This window comes from Triticum dicoccoides, chromosome 4A (genome assembly GCF_002162155.2).
Source record: "Triticum dicoccoides isolate Atlit2015 ecotype Zavitan chromosome 4A, WEW_v2.0, whole genome shotgun sequence".
In the NCBI taxonomy this organism is placed as follows: domain Eukaryota; kingdom Viridiplantae; phylum Streptophyta; class Magnoliopsida; order Poales; family Poaceae; genus Triticum; species Triticum dicoccoides.
In genome coordinates this window covers 315,238,880-315,265,551 of record NC_041386.1, presented here as the reverse complement: position 1 = coordinate 315,265,551, position 26,672 = coordinate 315,238,880, and positions in this window count along the sequence as shown.

The following is a 26,672-nucleotide window of genomic DNA, read 5'->3' as shown; positions in this document are numbered from 1 at the left end:
AAACGCACGACGTAGATGTATGTGGAGCTGGGAAGGCTTATAATATGGTAGCAAAAAGGGTCAGCAATAATCAATTCAGAGATGCAAAGTTGAATAAACGCTCAACGACGGTACTGTGCTGGTCCTAGGCTAGACTGTGCTAGAGACGCGAGCCTAGAACACCAACAAAATCACGGCGCGGCACGTAAACAAGGGAAAAGCACACTCTGGAAAAAAAAATTTGCTCTTTTTTTTGCGCTGCTTTTTTTTTGCGAAAAATCACTATAATGGCGAGTGTCTCAAAACTCTTCCTAGCTCAAACTGACAGGATGGGCACGAAATTTTTTCGACCAATTTTTTTTTTCGACTGCCCGGACCCAAAAACTGGAAACGGGTCAAAAAAAACTTCCTATAATGGCACCTGTCTCAAAACACTTAGAAACACCTAAAAATAGGATAGCCAGATTTTTTTTCGAAAGATGCGTTTTTGAAAATTTTTGGGCCTAAACGGAGCGTGGTTTCCGGACTCTTTTTTTTTTCTGAAACCTACTCCGGCAAGGAAACACGAATCGGAATCTAGATGGGTCTCGAAGACAAACCTAATATGACAAGAACTCGGATTGGTGGTGGATATATGGTGGTAGATGGCAGCGGTGGTGGTATATGACAGCTGTGGTGGTATATGGATACGGATTCGAAGCGGTGGCGGATAAGCGGTGGTGGTAGATGGCAGGGGTGATGATGATGGTGCGGCGGCGGCGTGACAACTTATGACCAGAACTCGAAACTCTAAAAGACTAGACTCTAAGACCAGCAACTAGACACGACGATGCAACCGCAAATTCAACAAAGCAAAACCCTAAAAAGATTATGCAAAGGCTCAGATTGGTTCGGGTATGATGAACTAACCCTATTTTTTTTGTGGCTTTTTCGTGGACTATAGGTATGAAGAACAGACTCGATCTAAACTATGAAAAACTGTAAAATCTCACCGAGCGACCTGGAAATCTGATACCACTTGATAGAGGCAAAGGTGTCCCGTCTTTCGATGAGATGATGGATATCGCTTTGGTGGCAGTCGACTTTGACGATCCGACTACGAACGTGCGAGGACGTCGCGCCTTAGCAATCGCTAAACCAACTCCGAGAGGTTATTGACCACGCCGGAGCACGATCAACCTGACCACGAGGGTCTGTTTCCTGCGAGCAAATGAAGAACAAGCAAGAAACTGAGATTGCAATCTGGATATTGCGAATATAAGATGAAAGCTTTATTGATCAAGGTGGGGTTCTGTGACACCTTTGTCTGGTCGTTGAACACAAACGAAGTACGCGAAGTTGCAGCTATGGCGAACTTTTAATCTAAACAAAACCCAAAGTCTAAACGATGCCCTAAGGGCTGTATATATGGAGGAAGAGGGGGGAATTTCGTGGCCCTTGGTGGAGGGGTCCGAAATCAACCCTATCTCTTGTTTCCCCACACATACGGACTCTAAAAATAGCCTATACTTATTTATTTCGAAATTACATGGGCCTGGCCTAGTAATAAGGTGACGCAGCACCTAAAATAGCCTCGGGACGAAATTTATGAAGTGGCATCTTGTATATTTCGTCCAAGGCTTCATGCACCCATTATGGTGGCTTCAAAGTCCTGAAATCATCACTTGTAACTCCGTTCTTGTTCCCCTTGCGCATGCCATCATCTCCATGCTTGTTCTTGCTCCAATGTTCATCCTTCTCCAAGCTAGGCCCTTCATTTGTAAGCAAAACAAATGTATCCAATTTAGGCAGCATCATATTCTCATGAACATTAGAATCATTACCAAGAAACGAAAGTACATGGTAATTTAGTTGGCGTGCACGAGCTCTAGTAATTGGTCCAGTATGTATAGCAGCAAGGGCTGTGGGTGTAACAATTGTATTGATGTCCTCATCATGAAGTATTATTATTTTTATGTCAATATTAAACTTTTGTTTTGAATCTTATGGATCCGAATATTCTTGCCACAATAGAAAAGATTACATTTATAAATATGTTAGGTAGCATTCCACATCAAAAATTCTGTTTTTATCATTTACCTACTCGAGGACTAGCAGGAATTAAGCTTGGGGATGCTGATACGTCTCCAATGTATCTATAATTTTTGATATATTCATGCCATGTTTATAATAGTTTTACATGATTTTGGTATGATTTGGTTAGAACTAACCCGGACTGATGCTGCTTTTAGCAGAACTACCATGGTGTTGTTTTTGTGCAGAAATAAAAGTTCTCAGAACGCGCTAAAAATCAACGAAGATTTTTTCTAGAAAATATTAAAAATACTGGAACGAAGAGTTACTGGAGGGGAGTCCCATGGGCCCCACGAGGGTGGAAGGCGTGCCCACTCCCCTAGGGCGCACCCCTATGCATCGTGGACTTCCCATGGCCCCCCTGACTTGTTCTCGACGCAAATCTCTCCTATAAATCCCCAAACCTCTAGAAAATAACCTAGATCGAGAGTTCCGCTGCCACAAGCCTCTGTAGCCACCAAAAAACAATCGGGACCCTATTCCGGCACCCTGCCGGAGGGGGGGGGGGTCCTTCATCGGTGGCCATATTCATCATCCCGGTGCTCTCCATGACGAGGAGGGAGTAGTTCGCCCTCGGAGCTGAGGGTATGTACCAGTAGCTATGTGTTTGATCTCTCTCTCGTGTTCTTGATATGGCACGATCTTGATGTACCGTGAGCTTTGCTAATATAGTTGGATCTTATAATATTTCTCCCCCTCTATCTCCTTGTGATGAATTGAGTTTTCCCTTTAAAGTTATCTTATCGGATTGAGTCTTTAAGGATTTGAGAACACTTGATGTATGTCTTGCAAGTGCTTGTCTGTGGTGACAATGGGATATTCACCCGATCCACTTGATGTATGTTTTGGTGATCAACTTGTGAGTTTTGTGACCTTCTGAACTTATGGATAGGGGTTGGCACACGTTTTCATCTTGACTCTCCGGTCGAAACTTTGGGGCACTCTTTGAAGTTCTTTGTATTGCTTGAATAGATGAATCTGAGATTGTGTGATGCATATCATATAATCATACCCGCGGATACTTGTGGTGACATTGGAGTATCTAGGTGACATTATGGTTTTGGTTGATTTGTGTCTTAAGTTGTTATTTTACTACGAACTCTAGGGCTGTTTGTGAAACTTATAGCAATAACCCAATGGATTGATCGGAAAGAATAACTTGGAGGTGGTTTCGTACCCTACAATAATTTCTTCGTTTGTTCTCCGCTATTAGTGACTTTAGAGTGACTCTTTGTTTCATGTTGAGGGATTGTTATATGATCCAATTATGTTATTATTGTTGAGAGAACTTGCACAAGTGAAAGTATGAACCGTAGGCCTTGTTTCTAAGCATTGCAATACCGTTTGTGCTCACTTTTATCATTAGTTACCTTGCTGCTTTTATATTTTCAGATTACAAAAACCTATATCTACCATCCATATTGCACTTGTATCACCATCTCTTCGCCGAACTAGTGCACCTATACAATTTACCATTGTATTGGGTGTGTTAGGGACACAAGAGACTCTTTGCTATTTGGTTCCAGGGTTGTTTGAGATAGACCATCTTCATCCTACGCCTCCCACAGATTGATAAACCTTAGGTCATCCACTTTAGGGAAATTTGCTACTGTCCTACAAACCTCTGCACTTGGAGGCCCAACAACGTCTACAAGAAGAAGGTTGTGTAGTAGACATCACTAACCATTTCTGTTCTCTTGTCTCAACATAAACAGTTCATCCGAGTGAACCGCATGTCATATATCGCACACACCTTGATCTTGCTGACCGTTTCTTTTGTGTTGCCTAATCACAAACAGTTGATCCGAGTGAACCGTATGTTGTATATTGCACACACCTCCATCTTGACCGTTTCTTTTGTTCCTCCTCATCGCAAACAGTTAATTGAAATGAACTGTGTGCCCTACATCGCACATGCAACTAAAATCCAAACTGTGTTTGATGCATCCGTCATTGCAAATGTTTTGCACCTTTTTTGACGGGGTTTTACACCACAGTTTGTGATTATTGCATCGCACACAGTTTCGTCGAAGGGTGTCTAATCGTAGTGTCGCGTTAGCAACATCCTTCAGTGATAGAGGCGGGGGTCCCGATCTTTCGATGAGATGATAACTATCGATTTGGTGGAGACGACTTTGACGATCCGACTACAAACGTGAACGACGTTGCGCCTTAGCAATCGCTAAACCAATCTCCTGAGGTTACTGACGATGCTGGAAGCACGGTCAGCCTGACCACGAAGGTCTATTCCTGCAAGCAATCGAAGAACGAGCAAGAATATGATAAAGCAATCTGAATATTGCAAATATATATGAAGTATTGATAATGGTGGGGATCCGGAAGCGGTCTTGGTCTGGTCGTTGGACACAAACGAAGTACACGAAGTTGCAATGGCTAACTTTTAACTAAACAAATCCCAAGGTCTAAACGATGCCCTAAGGGCTGTATATATGGAGGAAGAGGGGGTGGATTTCGTGGCCCTTGGTGGAGGGGTCCGAAATCAACCCTATCTCTTGTTTCCCCACACATACGGACTCTAAAAATAGCCTATACTTATGTATTTCGAAATTACATGGGCCTGGCCCAATAATAAGGTGACGCAGCACCTAAAATAGCCTCGGGACGAAATTTATGAAGTGGCATCTTGTATATTTCGTCCAAGGCTTCATGCACACATTATGGTGGCTTCAAAGTCCTGAAATCATCACTTGTAACTCCGTTCTTGTTCCCCTTGCGCATGCCATCATCTCCATGCTTGTTCTTGCTCCAATGTTCATCCTTCTCCAAGCTAGGCCCTTCATTTGTAAGCAAAACAAATGTATCCAATTTAGGCAGCATCATATTCTCATGAACATTAGAATCATTACCAAGAAACGAAAGTACCTGATAATTTAGTTGGCGTGCACGAGCTCTAGTAATTGGTCCAGTATGTATAGCAGCAGGGGCTGTGGGTGTAACAATTGTATTGATGTCCTCATCATTCAGTAGTGTATGGAGTGATCGGGATTTGCCGGAAGGGGAATGAATCAACATTCCGACCAAATATAGGCCCCTTTTTTCTCTTCATTATATATTTTATTTAAAATTGTTGAATACGAAACAGGTCTACCCACGCCGAAGCTGGGGGTTCTACTTGCCACGAAGAAGACCCCATCGAGGCAGCAAATCACTTTTTTGATTACCAGGATGAACACCAGATGAGGTTGCATGGTGGCGGAAGTGGCACCAACACCGACACTGACGCCGACATCGGCACCCGCATTGGCACCGGCACCGACACCACCCCCGAGACCGGCAACAATGTTGTCATAGTCGGTAAAGAACCGAAGAAGAAGAGGTCACGAAGACCAGACGAGCTCGACATCGGACAAATTGTTGTCACAGAGATGCACCCCAAGAAGTTAGAGCCAACAGCACCGGAGGACGCGCGCAAGTGCTGCGGCAATCAACTAGGATGCATCCTCGGGGAAACTGCCAACATCAACAACGAGAAGTTTAAGAAGATACCACATATGGATCACATGCTCCTAAAGAAGTTGCACAATAGGTTCCTGTTCCCCGACTGGGATGAAAGCAAATTTAAAGAGCCGTGGGACGATGTCACCATGACAAAGATAAATGATAAGGCGATGGTGACGTTCACGAATGACTTGTCCTCATGGAAAGTTCGGGTGAAAAAAGTGATTGCGAAGAATGAAGCATGGTCCAAGATTCATGCTGACAATCTGTCACTAAAGAAAGAGGACTTTGAAAATTTCAAGGAAACTTGCGCTAAAGAAGAAGTCAAGGCAAGGTCGGAGAAAAATGAGCGCGCTCCAGGCCAGGAGCATGCCTCCCACTGCCTCAGAAGCCGTGGTTACAAGGGGAAGAGGCACGTATGGGCCTAGGAGGGCGTCGAACGTGAAAGTCATGGAATCCCAGACCCCTTGGCGGAGTTCACCGACCCGCTGGAGCATGACTGGATCACGGCCCAGTACAAGTGGGACCGCGTCAAAAAGATCTTTTACATGCACCCAAACACGAGGGAGTTCATGAGACTTCTGGTAATTGTTATATTACCACATTACCATATTAGCTTCCAATCAATTCGACTACAAGTTTTGTCACATTAGTAAACCATCCATGTTCCTTTTGAAGAAAGAGCAGCACCAAAAGGCAGATGAAAGCAACGAGTCGTCACAGTCATCGGCGAGGCCCAAGTGGGACACCCCATTCAACCGGGCCTTGAACATACTGAAAAAGGTCCCGGAGGACAAACCGCCGTCTTATGGACGTGTGCACACCGTCGGAGATGGCGCCTCGTGGAAGACGTGCTACCGCGAGGAGCCAGAGGAAAGAAGGAAGAGACGGTTGGTCGTCACTCAGCAGACCATTGACGAGAAGGTCGTGATTGCGGTCAATAAGACCAAAGTTGAGACCAAAGAAGAGTTGCTCGGGCTTGTCAATGTAGCGGTCACTAACGTGGTGGTCAGCTTGATTCCAGAAATTTTCGATTGGTCGAAGAACAATCCAAAAAAGGCCGAAGGACTTTCCTCTTCCCAGCTTTGTCAGGAGCAATTCGGCGAACACCACAGCACCAACACTTGCTCAAGCAACAGCAAAAGGTCCCGCTCCTGTTCATAGCAGCCCGATCTCCGTCTCTGGCATGCTCAGCGGGCCTTCATCGCTGGCTGAGCTCGGCGCCCTCACGGTAATTACGCGTTGATGAGGACATCAATACAATTGTTACACCCACAGCCCCTGCTGCTATACATACTGGACCAATTACTAGAGCTCGTGCACGCCAACTAAATTACCAGGTACTTTCGTTTCTTGGTAATGATTCTAATGTTCATGAGAATATGATGCTGCCTAAATTGGATACATTTGTTTTGCTTACAAATGAAGGGCCTAGCTTGGAGAAGGATGAACATTGGAGCAAGAACAAGCATGGAGATGATGGCATGCGCAAGGGGAACAAGAACGGAGTTACAAGTGATGATTTCAGGACTTTGAAGCCACCATAATGGGTGCATGAAGCCTTGGACGAAATATACAAGATGCCACTTCATAAATTTCGTCCCGAGGCTATTTTAGGTGCTGCGTCACCTTATTATTGGGCCAGGCCCATGTAATTTCGAAATACATAAGTATAGGCTATTTTTAGAGTCCGTATGTGTGGGGAAACAAGAGATAGGGTTGATTTCGGACCCCTCCACCAAGGGCCACGAAATTCCCCCCCTCTTCCTCCATATATACAGCCCTTAGGGCATCGTTTAGACTTTGGGTTTTGTTTAGATTAAAAGTTCGCCATAGCTGCAACTTCGCGTACTTCGTTTGTGTTCAACGACCAGACAAAGGCGTCACAGAAACCCACCTTGATCAATAAAGCTTTCATCTTATATTCGCAATATCCAGATTGCAATCTCAGTTTCTTGCTTGTTCTTCGTTTGCTCACAGGAAACAGACCCTCGTGGTCAGGTTGATCGTGTTCCGGCGTGGTCAATAACCTCTCGGAGTTGGTTTAGCGATTGCTAAGGCGCGACGTCCTCGCACGTTCGTAGTCGGATCGTCAAAGTCGACTTCCACCAAAGCGATATCCATCATCTCATCGAAAGACGGGACACCTTTGCCTCTATCAAGTGGTATCAGATTTCCAGGTTGCTCGGTGAGATTTTACAGTTTTTCGTAGTTTAGATCGAGTCTGTTCTTCATACCTACAGTCCACGAAAAAGCCACACAAAAAAATTAGGGTTAGTTCATCATATCCGAACCAATCTGAGCCTTTGCATAATCTTTTTAGGGTTTTGCTTTGTTGAATTTGCGGTTGCATCGTCGGTCTAGTTGCTGGTCTTAGAGTCTAGTCTTTTAGAGTTTCGAGTTCTGGTCATAAGTTGTCACGCCGCCGCCGCACCATCATCATCGCCCCTGCCATCTACCACCACCGCTCCGAATTCGTATCCATATACCACCACCAATCCGTGCCCATATACCACCACCGATCCATATCCATATACTACCACCGCTACCACCACCGCTGCCATATACCACCACCATATATCCACCACCAATCCGAGTTCCTTGCTTATTAGGTTTGTTTTCGGGATCCATCTAGATTCTGATTCGTGTTTCCTTGCCGGAGTAGGTTTCGGAAAAAAAAAAGAGTCGGGTAGCCACGCTCCGTTTAGGCCCAAAATTTTTCGAAAACGCATTTTTCAAAAAAAAATTCTAGCTATCCTATTTTTAGGTGTTTCTGAGTGTTTTGAGACAGGTGCCATTATAGGAAGTTTTTTTTGACCCGTTTCCAGTTTTTGGGTCCGGGCAGTCGAAAAAAAAAAATTGGTCGAAAAATTTTGTGCCCATCCTGTCAGTTTGAGCTAGGAAGAGTTTTGAGATACTCGCCATTATAGTGATTTTTCGCAAAAAAAAAAGCAGCGCAAAAAAAAGAGCGAAAAAAAAAATTCAGAGTGTGCTTTTCCCTTGTTTACGTGCCGCGCCGTGATTTTGTTGGTGTTCTAGGCTCGCGTCTCTAGCACAGTCTAGCCTAGGACCAGCACAGTACTGTCGTTGAGCGTTTATTCAACTTTGCATCTCTGAATTGATTATTGCTGACCCTTTTTGCTACCATAGTATAAGCCTTCCCAGCTCCACATACATCTACGTCGTGCGTTTGACTCTCCCTGGTAATCGCTCTATCCAAGCTTTGAGAGTTGTGACTACAACGGTTGCCGATCACCGCCTGTTGCTGGGTAAGAACTGGTAAGAATTTGAGTTTTGCTTGACGGATTTGTGACACCCACCACCACCACTTGTTCGTAGTCTGTAGGATCATATTCTTGTGTGTTTCTATTGCTGCTAACCATGCCAGGATCACAAGCCGACGAGATTGACTGGGAGAATTTATCGAACAAGGAGCTTCATGATAAGTTTTAGCAAATGATGACTGAACAGGTGCAAGATGTGCTGAACAATTTTGAAGAGGCCATGGAGGCCTTGAGAAGACGTTCGAAACAAAGCTCGATAACAGATTTAATGAATTGCTCACGCGTCTTCCACCACCACCACCCGCTGCACCTAACGCACCTCTCCAACAACAACAACAACGACTACCTCCACGTCGCGAAATAGACCTTCGCCGAGCGAGCCGTGTTCCTCTTGCGTTTGGCCAAACTGTTGGTGCTGCTGTTGATACTTCTGTGGCTCCTGCTACTGCTGTTGCTGGTACCCAGGAGGATGATGAGTATGCGGGCGATTATGAGGATGAGGTTGATCAAAATCAGATCTACGAGCAGCCACCAGCACCACCACCAGCAGGTCGACCTCAGGTATATATTCGTAATGGTAGGCCTGCACCACCACCTCAGGTACGAGATGATGTCCATATTCCTAAACTGAAATTGAATATTCCACCATTTGAGGGTAGATATGTTCCTGATATATATCTTACTTGGGAGTTAGAAACTGAACACGATTTACATGTTTACAATATCCTGAGGAGAGACGAGTTGCTGCTGCTGTTTGTGCTTTCACTAGTTTTGCATGTGTATGGTGGTCTGAACATTGTAGATTATATCCTATTCCAACTACTTGGGCTGCTTTGAAAACTGCTATGCGTACGCGTTGGGTTCCACCATATTATCAACGTGAATTGCTTCAAAAATTGCAGCGTTTAAGACAAGGAAAAAATTCTGTAGAAGAATATTATCAGGAATTACAAACTGGCATGATTAGATGTGGTATTGTTGAGGAGAATGAAGCTATGCTTGCACGTTTTCTGGGTGGATTAAATAGAGAGATTCAGACCATTCTAGACTATAAGGAGTATACTAATATCACTCGTTTATACCATCTTGCTTGTAAAGCTGAACGTGAAGTGCAGGATCGACAAGCATTGGGGCGAACTAACTTTTCTGCAGGCCGACCTTCATCATGGACACCACGTGCATCTTCTACTTCAACTGCACCAGCACCTCCATCAGGTGCCACCTCCAGCCGTGATACAAGAAAACAGGCACAACCACCATTATCTGCCAAGAGCGCACCTGCGGGGCCTACACAGCGTTCTTCTTCTTCCATAGCATCAACAGGGCACACAAGTGATATTATTTGTCGTCGTTGTAAGGGAGGAGGTCATTATGCAAGAGAATGCAAATCTCCGCGTGTGATGATTGCTACCGCGGATGGTGGATATGAGTCCGCTAGTGACTATGATGAGGAGACTTTGGCTCTTATTACACGTGAAGAACATGGTGGAGATGATTCTGATAATGAGACGCAATACATGGCTCCTGAAGACGCTGACAGGTATGAATGTTTAGTTGCTCAACGTGTTTTGAGTGTGCAGATCACACAAGCTGAGCAAAATCAGAGGCACAATTTGTTCCATACCAAGGGAGTTGTGAAGGAACGTTCTGTGCGCGTCATCATAGACGGAGGGAGTTGCAACAACTTGGCTAGCATGGAGATGGTCGAGAAGCTTTCTCTCACCACAAGACCACATCCACATCCTTACTACATCCAATGGTTCAACAACAGCGGCAAGGTTAAGGTAACACGTACTGTTCGTGTGCATTTTAGTATATCTACATATGCTGATTATGTTGATTGTGATGTGGTACCTATGCAAGCATGTTCCTTATTACTTGGTAGACCATGGCAATTTGATAAAAATTCTGTACACCATGGTAGAAACAATCACTATACTCTTGTTCATAAGGATAAAAATATTACTTTGCTTCCTATGCCTCCTGATTCCATTTTGAAAGATGATATTAATAGAGCTAATAAAGCAAAACAGGAGACGAATAAGAGTGAAAATCAGATTGTGGCAAAAGAATTTGAGCAACAAATGAAGCCTAATAATAAACCATCTAGTGTTGCTTCTGAAATTAAATTGAAAAGTGCATGTTTATTTGCCACCAAATCTGATATTGATGAGCTAGATTTCAGCAAATCTGTTTGCTATGCTTTTGTGTGCACAGAGGCATTATTTTCATTCGAGGACGTGCCTTCCTCTTTGCCTCCTGCTGTCACTAACATTTTGCAGGAGTTCGCTGACGTCTTTCCACAAGACGTGCCACCGGGATTACCGCCTATTCGAGGGATTGAGCATCAGATTGACTTAATTCCCGGTGCTTCACTGCCAAACCGTGCACCATACCGTACCAATCCAGAGGAGACGAAGGAGATTATGCGTCAAGTACAAGAGCTTGTCGACAAAGGTTATATACGCGAATCCCTTAGTCCTTGTGCTATTCCTATTATTCTAGTGCCGAAAAAGGATGGTACATCATGTATGTGTGTTGATTGTAGAGGCATTAATAATATTACTATTCGTTATCGTCATCCTATTCCTAGGCTAGATGATATGCTTGATGAATTGAGTGGCTCTACAATATTCTCCAAAGTTGATTTACGTAGTGGATACCATCAAATTCGTATGAAATTGGGAGATGAATGGAAAACAGCATTCAAAACTAAGTTTGGATTATATGAGTGGTTAGCCATGCCTTTTGGGTTAACTAATGCACCTAGTACTTTCATGAGATTAATGAACGAAGTTTTACGTGCTTTCATTGGACGATTTGTGGTAGTTTACTTTGATGACATATTGATTTATAGCAGATCTTTGGAAGAACATTTGGAACATTTACGTGCTGTTTTTATTGCTCTACGTGATGCACGTTTGGTTGGTAACCTTGGGAAGTGCACCTTTTGCACCGACCGAGTGTCTTTTCTTGGCTATGTTGTTACTCCATAGGGAATTGAAGTTGATAAAGCCAAGATTGAAGCTATTGAGAGTTGGCCGCAACCCAAAACGGTCACACAAGTGAGGAGTTTTCTTGGCCTCGCTGGATTCTATAGGCGTTTTGTGAGAGATTTCAGCACCATTGATGCACCTCTCAATGAGCTTACAAAGAAAGATGTGCCTTTTCTTTTGGGTACCGCACAGGAAGAAGCCTTCACGGTATTGAAAGATAAGTTGACACATGCTCCTTTACTCCAACTTCCTGATTTTAATAAGACTTTTGAGCTTGAATGTGATGCTAGTGGAATTGGATTAGGAGGTGTGTTATTACAAGATGGCAAACCTGTTGCATACTTTTCTGAAAAATTGAGTGGGCCTAGTCTGAATTATTCTACTTATGATAAAGAATTATATGCTCTTGTTCGGACTTTAGAAACATGGCAACATTATTTATGGCCCAAAGAATTTGTTATACATTCTGATCATGAATCTTTGAAACATATTAAAAGTCAAGCTAAACTGAATCGTAGACATGCTAAATGGGTTGAATTCATTGAGACTTTCCCTTATGTCATTAAACACAAGAAGGGAAAAGAAAATGTTATTGCTGATGCATTGTCTCGTCGCTATACTATGCTTTTACAACTTGACTTCAAAATATTTGGTTTGGACACCATCAAAGATCAATATGTGCATGATGCTGATTTTAAAGATGTAATGCAGAATTGTAAAGAAGGAAGAATGTGGAACAAGTTTGTTGTTAACGATGGATTTGTGTTTCGTGCTAACAAGCTGATAGAGGCGGGGTGTCCCGATCTTTCGATGAGATGGTAACTATCGATTTGGTGGAGACGACTTTGACGATCCGACTACAAACGTGCACGACGTTGCGCCTTAGCAATCGCTAAACCAATCTCCAGAGGTTATTGACCACGCCGGTGCACGATCAACCTGACCACGAAGGTCTATTCCTGCAAGCAATCGAAGAACGAGCAAGAATATGATAAAAGCAATCTGAATATTGCAAATATGTATGAAGTATTGATAAAGGTGGGGATCCGAAAGCGGTCTTGGTCTGGTCGTTGGACACAAACGAAGTACACGAAGTTGCGTTGGCTAACTTTTAACTAAACAAATCCCAAGGAAAAACTACTAGATGGATCTACTTATATAGGAGCAAGGGGTGGCGGCCAAGGAGGTGGGAGGACGTCCCAAGGCAGCCTAAAACTAAATCTAGGTCGTACAAGGCCAATGGGCCCAAGTGGAGGTGATGTAACACCTTTGGACTTGTAGTTTGACTCGGATTCTGCTGCAGCATCAGATTGTTTCGTCCACAACTCAACGCTCCGGATGAATTTGAAGGTGATTCCAATTGGGTTGGAAAGTGTACGAAATCTAGTTTCCAACAAAAAAAGAATCACCCAATTCGGAGTCCGTATGAAAAACTTGTGTGCGTTTTGAGTCAGGTGTGTCTGTGCAGTCCGAATCTGAATCCAGAACGTGAAAGACTTGGACTCTATCTTCTCTTGGGCCAAAAGTGACGTGAGAGAACTTTTTGGACAGCAAATAAACATATCTTTCTTCCTTATCTTCATATGTGGATTGTACAAATGTCCCATACACCTGCAATTAGACAAAACACAAAAGTGTGTGAAGTATTTTTGTTCTGGATAACATAAATAGATTATTGAATAGTTTGCACTAGAAATCACCTGACAAATATGCATATATGCAATATTTTTGGTCATATCCAAGGTAGTCATGTCCTCATCATCCTCCCCTTCTTGAAAATAAAGCCGTCCTCGGCGTTGCTTAATCTGAAATGTGGCTAACAAAAGAGACAAGGTGTACATGTTGTATATGTATATGTCATCCATTTTTACTTCCCTTGATTTTTGCATATATGACACATGAATAGATGAGTAACTTGCATAGTTCATAAAATCTAAAGCCAAAAAATTAGCACAAGAAGTAGAAGGCATGAAAATATTGCAATTCAGTTTGCACATATAAGTGAAGCTCTTATTCATTTCAAAAGATTGACAATGTTCATCATTAAACCATCCCAACATTGGTGAATAAACGTTACTTGCATCAAATTTACATGCTACAACATGCTTAAATACGCAAACATGCAATAAGTCATTCAACACAGAATCATCACCAAGATTAGAGGTCATATCAAAATGATTAAACATTGGTTCTTTTGCATCAATAGTTAATTCAATGGGTGCACTCAAAATTGTTGGTATTTCAGTTGTTTGATCACATGGCAAAGTCAAATTATCAACGTAGTCCTCTAAAATAGGTGGTGTGATCAAAGTAGTGGGTAGCTCATCAGATGGTACATTCAAATTGACAAGGCATTCATCATTCTTATGTAGAGATGGAAGATCAGTACCTTTGTCATTACCTCTTATGATCAACTCAGATGATGTAGCCACTCTCGGGGGCGATGTGTCACATGGTGGAGGTGATGTAGTCCTGACAACAACGGATGTGGTTGTCATAGTATGCTTAGTAGTTGAAGGAACAATCATATCAACTCTTGGAATGTGCATCGTGCGCTTGTTCTCCTCGTGGCCAACACGTCGTCTTATTTCCTGTTCAGCTTTGCAAGCAAGATGAAACAAATGGTCCATAGGATAACACTCTTCATGAATTAGTATCTCTTGAATATCACGGTTTAATCCTCCCCAAAATCTATCCATAAAATCATCTTCACTTTCTTCTAAAGAGGAATGCAACAAGGTAGTTTGTAAATCATCATAATATTTTGTTACAGTTTCACTACCTTGTTTTAAGTGTTGCAACTTCTTAATCATGTCACGAGTATAATAAGCAGGGACGAAAGTATGTCGCATGGCAAGTTTCAAATCATCCCAAGTAGTAGGTATATAATCAGGGTGTAACCGACAATATTCACTCCACCAAACCAAAGCATAACCAGTGAAAGAACCAACCGCAACCTTAACCTTTTTATGTTCATCGAAATTATGGGAAGCAAATATGTTTTTTATGTCGAACTCCCATTCAATATATAAACCAGGTTTAAAACGGCCATTAAATGGTGGTATAGATACATTAACCTGATCATGTGCATTTGAATGTTTGTGCACCTCTCGTGACGGTTGTGGTATTTGCAAAGGTGGTGGCACGTCTCCCGCGATCGACAAAGCCCATGAATTGACTCTGGATCCTGTCATGATTAGTAGAACAAGAAACAAAACCCAAAAATAATGTTCCTATAACTACTAGGATGTGGTGGTAAAACGCTCACAGTAAAGCAAATATCAATGTCTTACAAGTTCTTACCATGCAGCAGGCGGTGATCGGCAACCAGCGGTGTCAAGTAACTCCGAATATTGAGTAAAGCGATTGCCAGGGGAGCGTACGTATACACGGTGTAGAAATATGTGGAGCTGGGTTGGCTATATATGGTAGCAAAAGATTAGCAATAATCAATTCAAAGATGCAATGTTGAATAAACGCTCAACGACGATACTGTGCTGGTCCTAGGCTAGACCGGACTAGAGACGCGAGCCTAGAACACTAATGAGGTCACGGCGTAGCACAACTAGCATCAATGAAGGATACTAAGTAGCTCTTGACAGCAAGATATAAGTGAAGATCACAACAGCAGTGAAGATAATGAGGTGAAACAACAGCCAAGCAGGATATATCAACAACTTTGTCTCCAACTTTCCTCTGAAAAAGTTTGTGCCGATTTTTTTGTTTTTTTTTCTTCTCTCTTTTTTTGGAAGAACATTTGGAACATTTACGTGCTGTTTTTATTGCTCAACGTGATGCACGTTTGTTTGGTAACCTTGGGAAGTGCACCTTTTGCACCGACCGAGTATCTTTTCTTGGCTATGTTGTTACTCCACAGGGAATTGAAGTTGACAAAGCCAAGATTGAAGCTATTGAGAGTTGGCCGCAGCCCAAAACGGTCACACAAGTGAGGAGTTTTCTTGGCCTCGCTGGATTCTATAGGCGTTTTGTGAGAGATTTCAGCACCATTGCTGCACCTCTCAACGAGCTTACAAAGAAGGATGTGCCTTTTGTTTGGGGTACCGCACAGGAAGAAGCCTTCACGGTATTGAAAGATAAGTTGACACATGCTCCTTTACTCCAACTTCCTGATTTTAATAAGACTTTTGAGCTTGAATGTGATGCTAGTGGAATTGGATTAGGAGGTGTGTTATTACAAGATGGCAAACCTGTTGCATACTTTTCTGAAAAATTGAGTGGGCCTAGTCTGAATTATTATACTTATGATAAAGAATTATATGCTCTTGTTCGGACTTTAGAAACATGGCAACATTATTTATGGCCCAAAGAATTTGTTATACATTCTGATCATGAATCTTTGAAACATATTAAAAGTCAAGCTAAACTGAATCGTAGACATGCTAAATGGGTTGAATTCATTGAGACTTTCCCTTATGTCATTAAACACAAGAAGGGAAAAGAAAATGTTATTGCTGATGCATTATCTCGTCGCTATACTATGCTTTCACAACTTGACTTCAAAATATTTGGTTTGGAGACCATCAAAGATCAATATGTGCATGATGCTGATTTTAAAGATGTAATGCAGAATTGTAAAGAAGGAAGAATGTGGAACAAGTTTGTTGTTAACGATGGATTTGTGTTTCGTGCTAACAAGCTATGCATTCCAGCTAGCTCCGTTCGTCTTTTGTTGTTGCAGGAGGCGCATGGAGGAGGATTAATGGGACACTTTGGCGTGAAGAAGACGGAGGACGTACTTGCTACACATTTCTTTTGGCCAAAGATGAGACGGGATGATGAGGACATGACTACCATTGGATATGACCAAAAATATTGCATATATGCATATTTGTCAGGTGATTTCTAGTGCAAACTATTCAATAATCTATTTATATTATCCAGAACAAAAATACTTCACACACTTTTGTGTTTTGTCTAATTGCAGGTGTATGGGACATTTGTACAATCCACATATGAAGATAAGGAAGAAAGAGATGTTTATTTGCTGTCCAAAAAGTTCTCTCACGTCACTTTTGGCCCAAGAGAAGATAGAGTCCAAGTCTCTCACGTTCTGGATTCAGATTCGGACTGCACAGACACACCTGACTCAAAACAGACACAAGTTTTTCATACGGACTCCGAATTGGGTGATTCTTTTTTTGTTGGAAACTAGATTTCGTGCACTTTCCAACCCAATTGGAATCACCTTCAAATTTGTCCGGAGCGTTGAGTTGTGGACGAAACAATCTGATGCTGCAGCAGAATCCGAGTCAAACTACAAGTCCAAAGGTGTTACATCACCTCCACTTGGGCCCATTGGCCTTGTACGACCTACATTTAGTTTTAGGCTGCCTTGGGACGTCCTCCCACCTCCTTGGCCGCCACTCCTTGCTCCTATATAAGTAGATCCATCTAGTAGCTTTTCCTTGGGATTTGTTTAGTTAAAAGTTAGCCATTGCAACTTCGTGTACTTCGTTTGTGTCCAACGACCAGACCAAGACCGCTTCCGGATCCCCACCATTATCAATACTTCATATATATTTGCAATATTCAGATTGCTTTATCATACTCTTGCTCGTTCTTCGATTGCTTGCAGGAATAGACCTTCGTGGTCAGGCTGACCGTGCTTCCGGCATCGTCAGTAACCTCAGGAGATTGGTTTAGCGATTGCTAAGGCGCAACGTCGTGCACGTTTGTAGTTGGATCGTCAAAGTCGTCTCCACCAAATCGATAGTTATCATCTCATCGAAAGAATGGGACACCCTCGCCTCTATCACGGGATGTTGAGCGTTTTATTGCTCGCTGCACTACATGTCAAAAAGCTAAGTCACGACTCAATCCTCATGGTTTATATATGCCTTTGCCTGTACCTAGTGTTCCTTGGGAGGATATATCTATGGACTTTGTTTTAGGTTTACCTCGAACAAAGAAGGGGAGGGATAGCATATTTGTTGTTGTGGATAGATTCTCGAAAATGGCACACTTTATACCATGTCATAAAAGCGATGATGCTGTTAATCTTGCTGATTTGTTCTTTCGTGAAATTATTCGCTTGCATGGTGTGCCAAATACTATTGTTCAGATCGTGATACTAAATTTCTTAGCCACTTTTCTAGATGTTTATGGGCTAAGTTGGGGACTAAACTGCTTTTTAGTACTACTTGTCACCCCCAAACTGATGGACAAACTGAAGTAGTCAATAGAACGTTGTCTACTATGCTTAGGGCTGTTTTGAAGAATAATAAGAAAATGTGGGAGGAATGCTTGCCTCATATTGAATTTGCTTATAATCGTTCATTGCATTCTACTACTAAGATGTGCCCTTTTGAAGTTGTGTATGGTTTCCTACCTGATGCACCTATTGATTTGTTGCCTCTTCCATCTTCGGAGAAGGTTAATTTTGATGCTAAACAACGTGCTGAATTGATTTTAAAAATGCATGAGTTAACTAAGGAAAACATTGAGCGCATGAATGCTAAATATAAACTTGCTGGAGATAAGGGTAGAAAACATGTTGTGTTTGCACCTGGAGATCTTGTTTGGTTACATTTGCGTAAGGATAGATTTCCTGATTTGCGCAAATCAAAGTTAATGCCACGTGCTGATGGTCCCTTTAAGGTGTTAGAGAAAATAAATGATAATGCATATAAACTTGAGCTGCCTGCAGATTTTGGGGTTAGTTCCACTTTTAACATTGCAGATTTGAAGCCTTATTTGGGTGAGGAAGATGAACTTCCGTCGAGGACGACTTCATTTCAAGAAGGGGAGGATGATGAGGACATGAATACAATTGTTACACCCACAGCCCCTGCTGCTATACATACTGGACCAATTACTAGAGCTCGTGCACGCCAACTAAATTACCAGGTACTTGCGTTTCTTGGTAATGATTCTAATGTTCATGAGAATATGATGCTGCCTAAATTGGATACATTTGTTTTGCTTACAAATGAAGGGCCTAGCTTGGAGAAGGATGAACATTGGAGCAAGAACAAGCATGGAGATGATGGCATGCGCAAGGGGAACAAGAACGGAGTTACAAGTGATGATTTCAGGACTTTGAAGCCACCATAATGGGTGCATGAAGCCTTGGACGAAATATACAAGGTGCCACTTCATAAATTTCGTCCCGAGGCTATTTTAGGTGCTGCGTCACCTTATTATTGGGCCAGGCCCATGTAATTTCGAAATACATAAGTATAGGCTATTTTTAGAGTCCGTATGTGTGGGGAAACAAGAGATAGGGTTGATTTCGGACCCCTCCACCAAGGGCCACGAAATTCCCCCCTCTTCCTCCATATATACAGCCCTTAGGGCATCGTTTAGACTTTGGGTTTTGTTTAGATTAAAAGTTCGCCATAGCTGCAACTTCGCGTACTTCGTTTGTGTTCAACGACCAGACAAAGGCGTCACAGAACCCCACCTTGATCAATAAAGCTTTCATCTTATATTCGCAATATCCAGATTGCAATCTTAGTTTCTTGCTTGTTCTCCGTTTGCTCGCAGGAAACAGACCCTCGTGGTCAGGTTGATCGTGCTCCGGCGTGGTCAATAACCTCTCGGAGTTGGTTTAGCGATTGCTAAGGCGCGACGTCCTCGCACGTTCGTAGTCGGATCGTCAAAGTCGACTTCCACCAAAGCGAAATCCACCATCTCATCGAAAGACGGGACACCTTTGCCTCTATCAAATCTTTTGCTACCATATATAGCCAACCCAGCTCCACATATTTCTACACAGTGTATATGTACACTCCCCTGGCAATCGCTTTACTCAATATTCGGAGTTACTTGACACCGCTGGTTGCCGATCACCGCCTGCTGCATGGTAAGAACTTGTAAGACATTGATATTTGCTTTACTGTGAGCGTTTTACCACCACATCCTAGTAGTTATAGGAACATTATTTTTGGGTTTTGTTTCTTGTTCTACTAATCATGACAGGATCCAGAGTCAATTCATGGGCTTTGTCGATCGCGGGAGACGTGCCACCACCTTTGCAAATACCACAACCGTCACGAGAGGTGCACAAACATTCAAATGCACATGATCAGGTTAATGTATCTATACCACCATTTAATGGCCGTTTTAAACCTGGTTTATATATTGAATGGGAGTTCGACATAAAAAACATATTTGCTTCCCATAATTTCGATGAACATAAAAAGGTTAAGGTTGCGGTTGGTTCTTTCACTGGTTATGCTTTGGTTTGGTGGAGTGAATATTGTCGGTTACACCCTGATTATATACCTACTACTTGGGATGATTTGAAACTTGCCATGCGACATACTTTCGTCCCTGCTTATTATACTCGTGACATGATTAAGAAGTTGCAACACTTAAAACAAGGTAGTGAAACTGTAACAAAATATTATGATGATTTACAAACTACCTTGTTGCATTCCTCTTTAGAAGAAAGTGAAGATGATTTTATGGATAGATTTTGGGGAGGATTAAACCGTGATATTCAAGAGATACTAATTCATGAAGAGTGTTATCCTATGGACCATTTGTTTCATCTTGCTTGCAAAGCTGAACAGGAAATAAAATGACGTGTTGGCCATGAGGAGAACAAGCGCACGGTGCACATTCCAAGAGTTGATATGATTGTTCCTTCAACTACTAGGCATACTATGACAACCACATCCGTTGTTGTCAGGACTACATCACCTCCACCATGTGACACATCGCCCCCGAGAGTGGCTACATCATCTGAGTTGATCATAAGAGGTAATGACAAAGGTACTGATCTTCCATCTCTACATGAGAATGATGAATGCCTTGTCAATTTGAATGCACCATCTGATGAGCTACCCACTACTTTGATCACACCACCTATTTTAGAGGACTACGTTGATAATTTGACTTTGCCATGTGATCAAACAACTGAAATACCAACAATTTTGAGTGCACCCATTGAATTAACTATTGATGCAAAAGAACCAATGTTTAATCATTTTGATATGACCTCTAATCTTGGTGATGATTCTGTGTTGAATGACTTATTGCATGTGATGAGGACATCAATACAATTGTTACACCCACAGCCCCTGCTGCTATACATACTGGACCAATTACTAGAGCTCGTGCACGCCAACTAAATTACCAGGTACTTTCGTTTCTTGGTAATGATTCTAATGTTCATGAGAATATGATGCTGCCTAAATTGGATACATTTGTTTTGCTTACAAATGAAGGGCCTAGCTTGGAGAAGGATGAACATTGGAGCAAGAACAAGCATGGAGATGATGGCATGCGCAAGGGAAACAAGAACGGAGTTACAAGTGATGATTTCAGGACTTTGAAGCCACCATAATGAGTGCATGAAGCCTTGGACGAAATATACAAGATGCCACTTCATAAATTTCGTCCCGAGGCTATTTTAGGTGCTGCGTCACCTTATTATTGGGCCAGGCCCATGTAATTTCGAAATACATAAGTATAGGCTATTTTTAGAGTCCGTATGTGTGGGGAAACAAGAGATAGGGTTGATTTCGGACCCCTCCACCAAGGGCCACGAAATTCCCCCCCTCTTCCTCCATATATATAGCCCTTAGGGCATCGTTTAGACTTTGGGTTTTGTTTAGATTAAAAGTTCGCCATAGCTGCAACTTCGCGTACTTCGTTTGTGTTCAACGACCAGACAAAGGCGTCACAGAACCCCACCTTGATCAATAAAGCTTTCATCTTATATTCGCAATATCCAGATTGCAATCTCAGTTTCTTGCTTGTTCTTCGTTTGCTCGCAGGAAACAGACCCTCGTGGTCATGTTGATCGTGCTCCGGTGTGGTCAATAACCTCTCGGAGTTGGTTTAGCGATTGCTAAGGCGCGACGTCCTCGCACGTTCGTAGTCGAATCGTCAAAGTCGACTTCCACCAAAGCGATATCCATCATCTCATCGAAAGACGGGACACCTTTGCCTCTATCACGCGTCATACCCTTTTCACCAAGCATGTCTATAGTGTTCTGTTTCAGTTGCCTTTTGGATGTTTGACATCGCAGACATGTCTTCTTCGTAGGCCGACGATACCCCATGCACCCTACTGTATGAGCTCAAGGGCTAGAAGGTGGTCGTGGGAAAGGCAACGATCGTGAAGCCGAAGGATTGCATGTTCCACAACCAAGAGATGCCTGATGGCGTCTTCAAGGTTAACGTGGCCAGTGTCTTAGCGGGCTTCAAGGATTTGCCTCCTCCGGTACCAGTTGATGACGAGAGGAGACACCTAAGAGGATTGTCGCATGAAAGTTGGTTCTTTCCTTAGCCGAAGTCTCTTCTTCGTATTGAGGCACCCAGTATCACATCAACACCACCTTCTCGAGAAGGTATGAACACCACCCCACCTACCAAATTACCTACACCTGTCATGGTGGGTGATAGCGGACGACGTGAGGGAGAGCCTCCATTAGTGTTAGATCATGTCGCCCCCGTTGTCGAAGAAGCAAATGTTGATGATGACACGGCGGAGGATGGTGATGCCCCAGACAAGTATTTCAATACCACCTATGATGATGGAGGATTTATGGCTCAGGACGAAGAAGACTCGGGCGATGAGCGTTGAGATGATGACTTGATGCTCCCTGATTTGCCGGAGCCGGAACGTCCTAAGGCAGGATGCAAAAAGTCTCTCTTCAAGCGATCCTCGCAGGAGACACCTCCAGATGCCACCTCTACCCAGCAACAACCCAAGGGCCGTCCACTGATTAGCCTGACGACAGTGGGGGTGGTGGTTAGGGAGGGTATGGTGGGATCACTACCGACACCCTCCAAGAAGCAAAGGAGGAGACCGGACAGGAAAGGCCCTAAAGGCACCAGAGCTGCTTCAAGCAGCCAGCCGCCTCTGAAGCCCCGAGTGATAGACAGAATACCTGTCGAAGGTGCGAAGCATTTCCATATCGCCGGTGAAACGATCCTACTCCCTCCTTCCATCTATATAGGGCCTAATGCGTTTTTCGAGGCTAACTTTGACCAAATGTTAGAGCAATAATATATGACATGCAACTTACACAAAGCACATCATCAAATTCGTATGTGAAAGGAGCTTTCAATGATATAATTTTCACATTATGCATGTCATGTAGTATTAATTTTATCAATAGTCAAAGGCGATCTTGAAAAACGCATTAGGCCCTATATAGATGGAAGGAGGGAGTACCTGCGAAAGCGCTAGAGCACATACTGAACAATGATCTAAGGAGACTCCATGAAGATGTGCTGGCAAGAGAGAAAAGCCTTCTCATCTCAAAAAAAACCAGGATACCCGCTTTACGCGGCTTAGGTGTCGGGTGGGAAGTTGTACGTCGAGAGATGGCCCGCGGATAAGTTCATCCTGTGATTTGACTACATCTACGACATGTTCCACATGACCAAACTGGATTTCCAGTTCATCCGCATGTATGCGCTGTATCTCAACTACTTCATCGGGATCGAGAACATAAAATATATCTGCGTCGCGGACCCATACTATATGCACGAGAGCTTCTTGGCAGCTTGCAAAGAACACCGTGACTATGCGATCAAGTACCTGGCCGACTTCATGATCTCTAATAAGAATAAGGAAGCGATTCTCCTGCCTTATCATCCCACGCAAGTCATCCGCGCATACCCTTTTGTAAGTGTTAATCATTCCTTTGCAAGCATGGATGCTAATTTGAGGTGTACTTAATTTGTTCAGCAGGGGGGCATCCTCATTGTTCTGTACCCGGAATACTCCCATGCTATGTACTTGGACTCATCGAAGAACCTCAAGAAAAAGGATTACAGGCACATAAAGAGTGTCCTCGATAGTGCCTTGTTAACCTTAAGCCTGTCCGGTGGATATATCAAGGTGAAAAAGTACAGGAATCACGGGCTGGATTTCGGCCATAAGACTGACTTCTGCTGCATCCAGCAACCGCACACCAGTAAGGATGATGGATTCAACCTCATGCATCACCTGCTCGAGTACAGAAGGGATAATCAACGCCTTCACATGCCGGCTACTACCAATGATGTCGAGATTGTCAGCTGGGCCACAAGCATAGAAGAGACACCAGATCATCGAATCAGAGCTAAGTTTTATCACGTACAGTGTGAACTTTCCCAAGTGATCATGAAGTAGGTCCTCGAACCAACAGGGTTGTTCTACCATGGGCCAATCACGCGGGATGATGTCCGAGCACTGCTACTCGCTCAACGTCTAGACCTGAAGCCTTTCAAGAAGCTCGGGTGCTTCCTCCCTGACTATGAAGATTGGACCGCCGACATGGAGGATTGATTTTCGATGACAATGTGTCACTACTGTCTTTGTATCACAAAACTTTGAATTTATGCATGGCGAAACTATGTGATGTAACTAAACCGTGGTCCTGAACTAGCGTAGATCGCTCTAGTTAATTAGTTTGGGTATGAGGAACTTCATCATTTATGTTTACTATTGGTTGCTTTTATTTTGCTAATTATGCCTCTTTGTTTTCTTAAGTACATTATGTTGCATATATCGTTTGATTCATCAACTGACGATGCAGGTACATAGATCAGAGATGGCGAAGGACTGCTACATCGTGTTCATTCGGAGAGTTCCAGGAGTCTACGAGCACTAGCTAGAAGCTCAGGCCTAGGTGGACAAGTACCCGGGTGCTAGCCACAGAGGGTACGATGGCAGAGCCGAAGCGGAAAGTAGTTACTTGAGGTGGACGCTCCGACATGAGCGGGGGCGGGACCGCCGGTGCCTCAAGCACTACATAGTCACGCTCTTGCTCATGGAACATGGATAAACTCAAGCAATATGATATAAACCCCATCTTTTTATCCTTGATGGCAACAATACAATACATGCCTTGCTGCCCCTACTGTCACTGGGAAAGGACACCGCAAGATTGAACCCAAAACTAAGCACTTCTCCCATTGCAAGAAAGATCAATCTAGTAGGCCAAACTAAACCGATAATTCGAAGAGACTTGCAAAGATATCAAATGATGCATATAAGAATTCAGAGAAGAACCAAATATTGTTCATAGATAAACTTGATCATAAATCCACAATTCATCGGATCTCGGCAAACACACAACAAAAAGTACTACATTGAATAGATCTCCAAGAACATCGAGAAGAACTTTGTATTGAAAACCAAAGAGAGAGAAGAAGCCATCTAGCTAATAACTATGGACCCGAAGGTCTGTGGTAAACTACTCACACATCATCGGAGAGGCTATGGTGTTGATGTAGAAGCCCTCTGTGATCGAATCCCCCTCTGGCAGATCACCGGAAAAGGCCCCAGATGGGATCTCACGGGTATAGAAGATTGCGGTGTTGGGAAAGTGGTTTCTTGGCTCTCATGTATGTTTTCAGGGTATAAGAGTATATATAGGCGAAAGAAGTAGGTCAGTGGAGCTCCGTGGGTCCCACGAGGGTGGGGGCGCGCCTACCCCCTGGGCACGCCCCCTGCCTCGTGGAAGCCTTGCGGACTTCCATACTTGTACTCCAAGTCTCCTGGGTTGCGTTTTTTCCAAGAAAGATGCTCGCGAAGGTTTCATTCCATTTGGATTCCGTTTGATATTCCTTTTCTGCGAAACACTGAAATAGGCAAAAACAGCAATTTGCATTGGGCCTTTGGTTAATAGGTTGGTCCAAAAAATAATATAAAAGTGCATATTAAAGCCCATTAAACATCCAAAACAGATAATATAATAGCATGAAACAATAAAAAATTATAGATACATTGGAGACGTATCAGCACTCCGGTCCTATACCAATGAAAACAACACAGTAGAAAATTAAAAGAAACCCTAACCATCCTGTCACGTTGCTGCCGCCGTCCAAGATTGTACGTGATGCGATCTCACTAGTGAGGGTACATGTAAGAAGTACATGCAATCCTAATTACCACAATAAATAGAAACATCCAACCGTTAATTTTAATAGACTTTCTTTTATAGCCATTAGATAGGATTTTATGTTCAAAATTACCCACCATTGCCATGATAATTATAGCGGAGAAAATCAGACCAGAAATCACATAAAAAATAGAAAAGTCCATTCATTAAATTTTAGAGATCATCAACGTCATTACATCTGAACCATCAATTTTTATCACGGGTGCTCAGGTCCTATACCAATGAAAACAACACAGTAGAAAATTAAAAGAAACTCTAACCATCCTCTCACGTTGTTGCCGTCGTCCAAGATTGTACGTGATGGGATCTCACTAGTGAGGGTACATGCAAGATGTACATGCAATCCTCACCGCCGTCTGGGATAATACTCCACTCAAACCTCACCGGCGTGAGGTCCTGGCCGGTGCTTTTGGTCATTGTGGACATATCTAGTAAGAAGTACATCCAAGTATACATAGCATGCATGCTTGATTCTTGCGGCTGGCCGAAAACGGACACACCTCAACTCAACATCAGCGGGGCAGAAGATCATGTCAATAATTTAATTGGTATTCCTTCATGCACATGAGAAGTTTTAGACTGATGGGCTAACCTTCATGCACATTGTTTGTTTCAGGTAAATAGGGATTTGATGCATACACATCTGCATCATCAGCCAAAATGACTTGCAACACCTACATGGCCAGCTGATCGAGCAAGGCACCCATACATACATGTACTATAGCTAGCACATATCTTCCTTTTTATTGCAGTCTCTATTATAGTGCATGATCTCTATATTTGTATGCCATAGTTAGGAGACCCCATTGTACAAGATCATGGTTGTGCCTCCTGGGTGCATGGTGTAGATACTTGATTTTCTCAAATTGCCCAAGTCTTTGGTGACAGTTAATATATGGAGCTGCTCTATGCATCGCCAGTTGATCCACAATGGATGTAATCAAATCAGGTGCAGACACACAACAATAGCCTTGCTTTGATTGCTTGTGACCAGAACATGGAGAATCCCT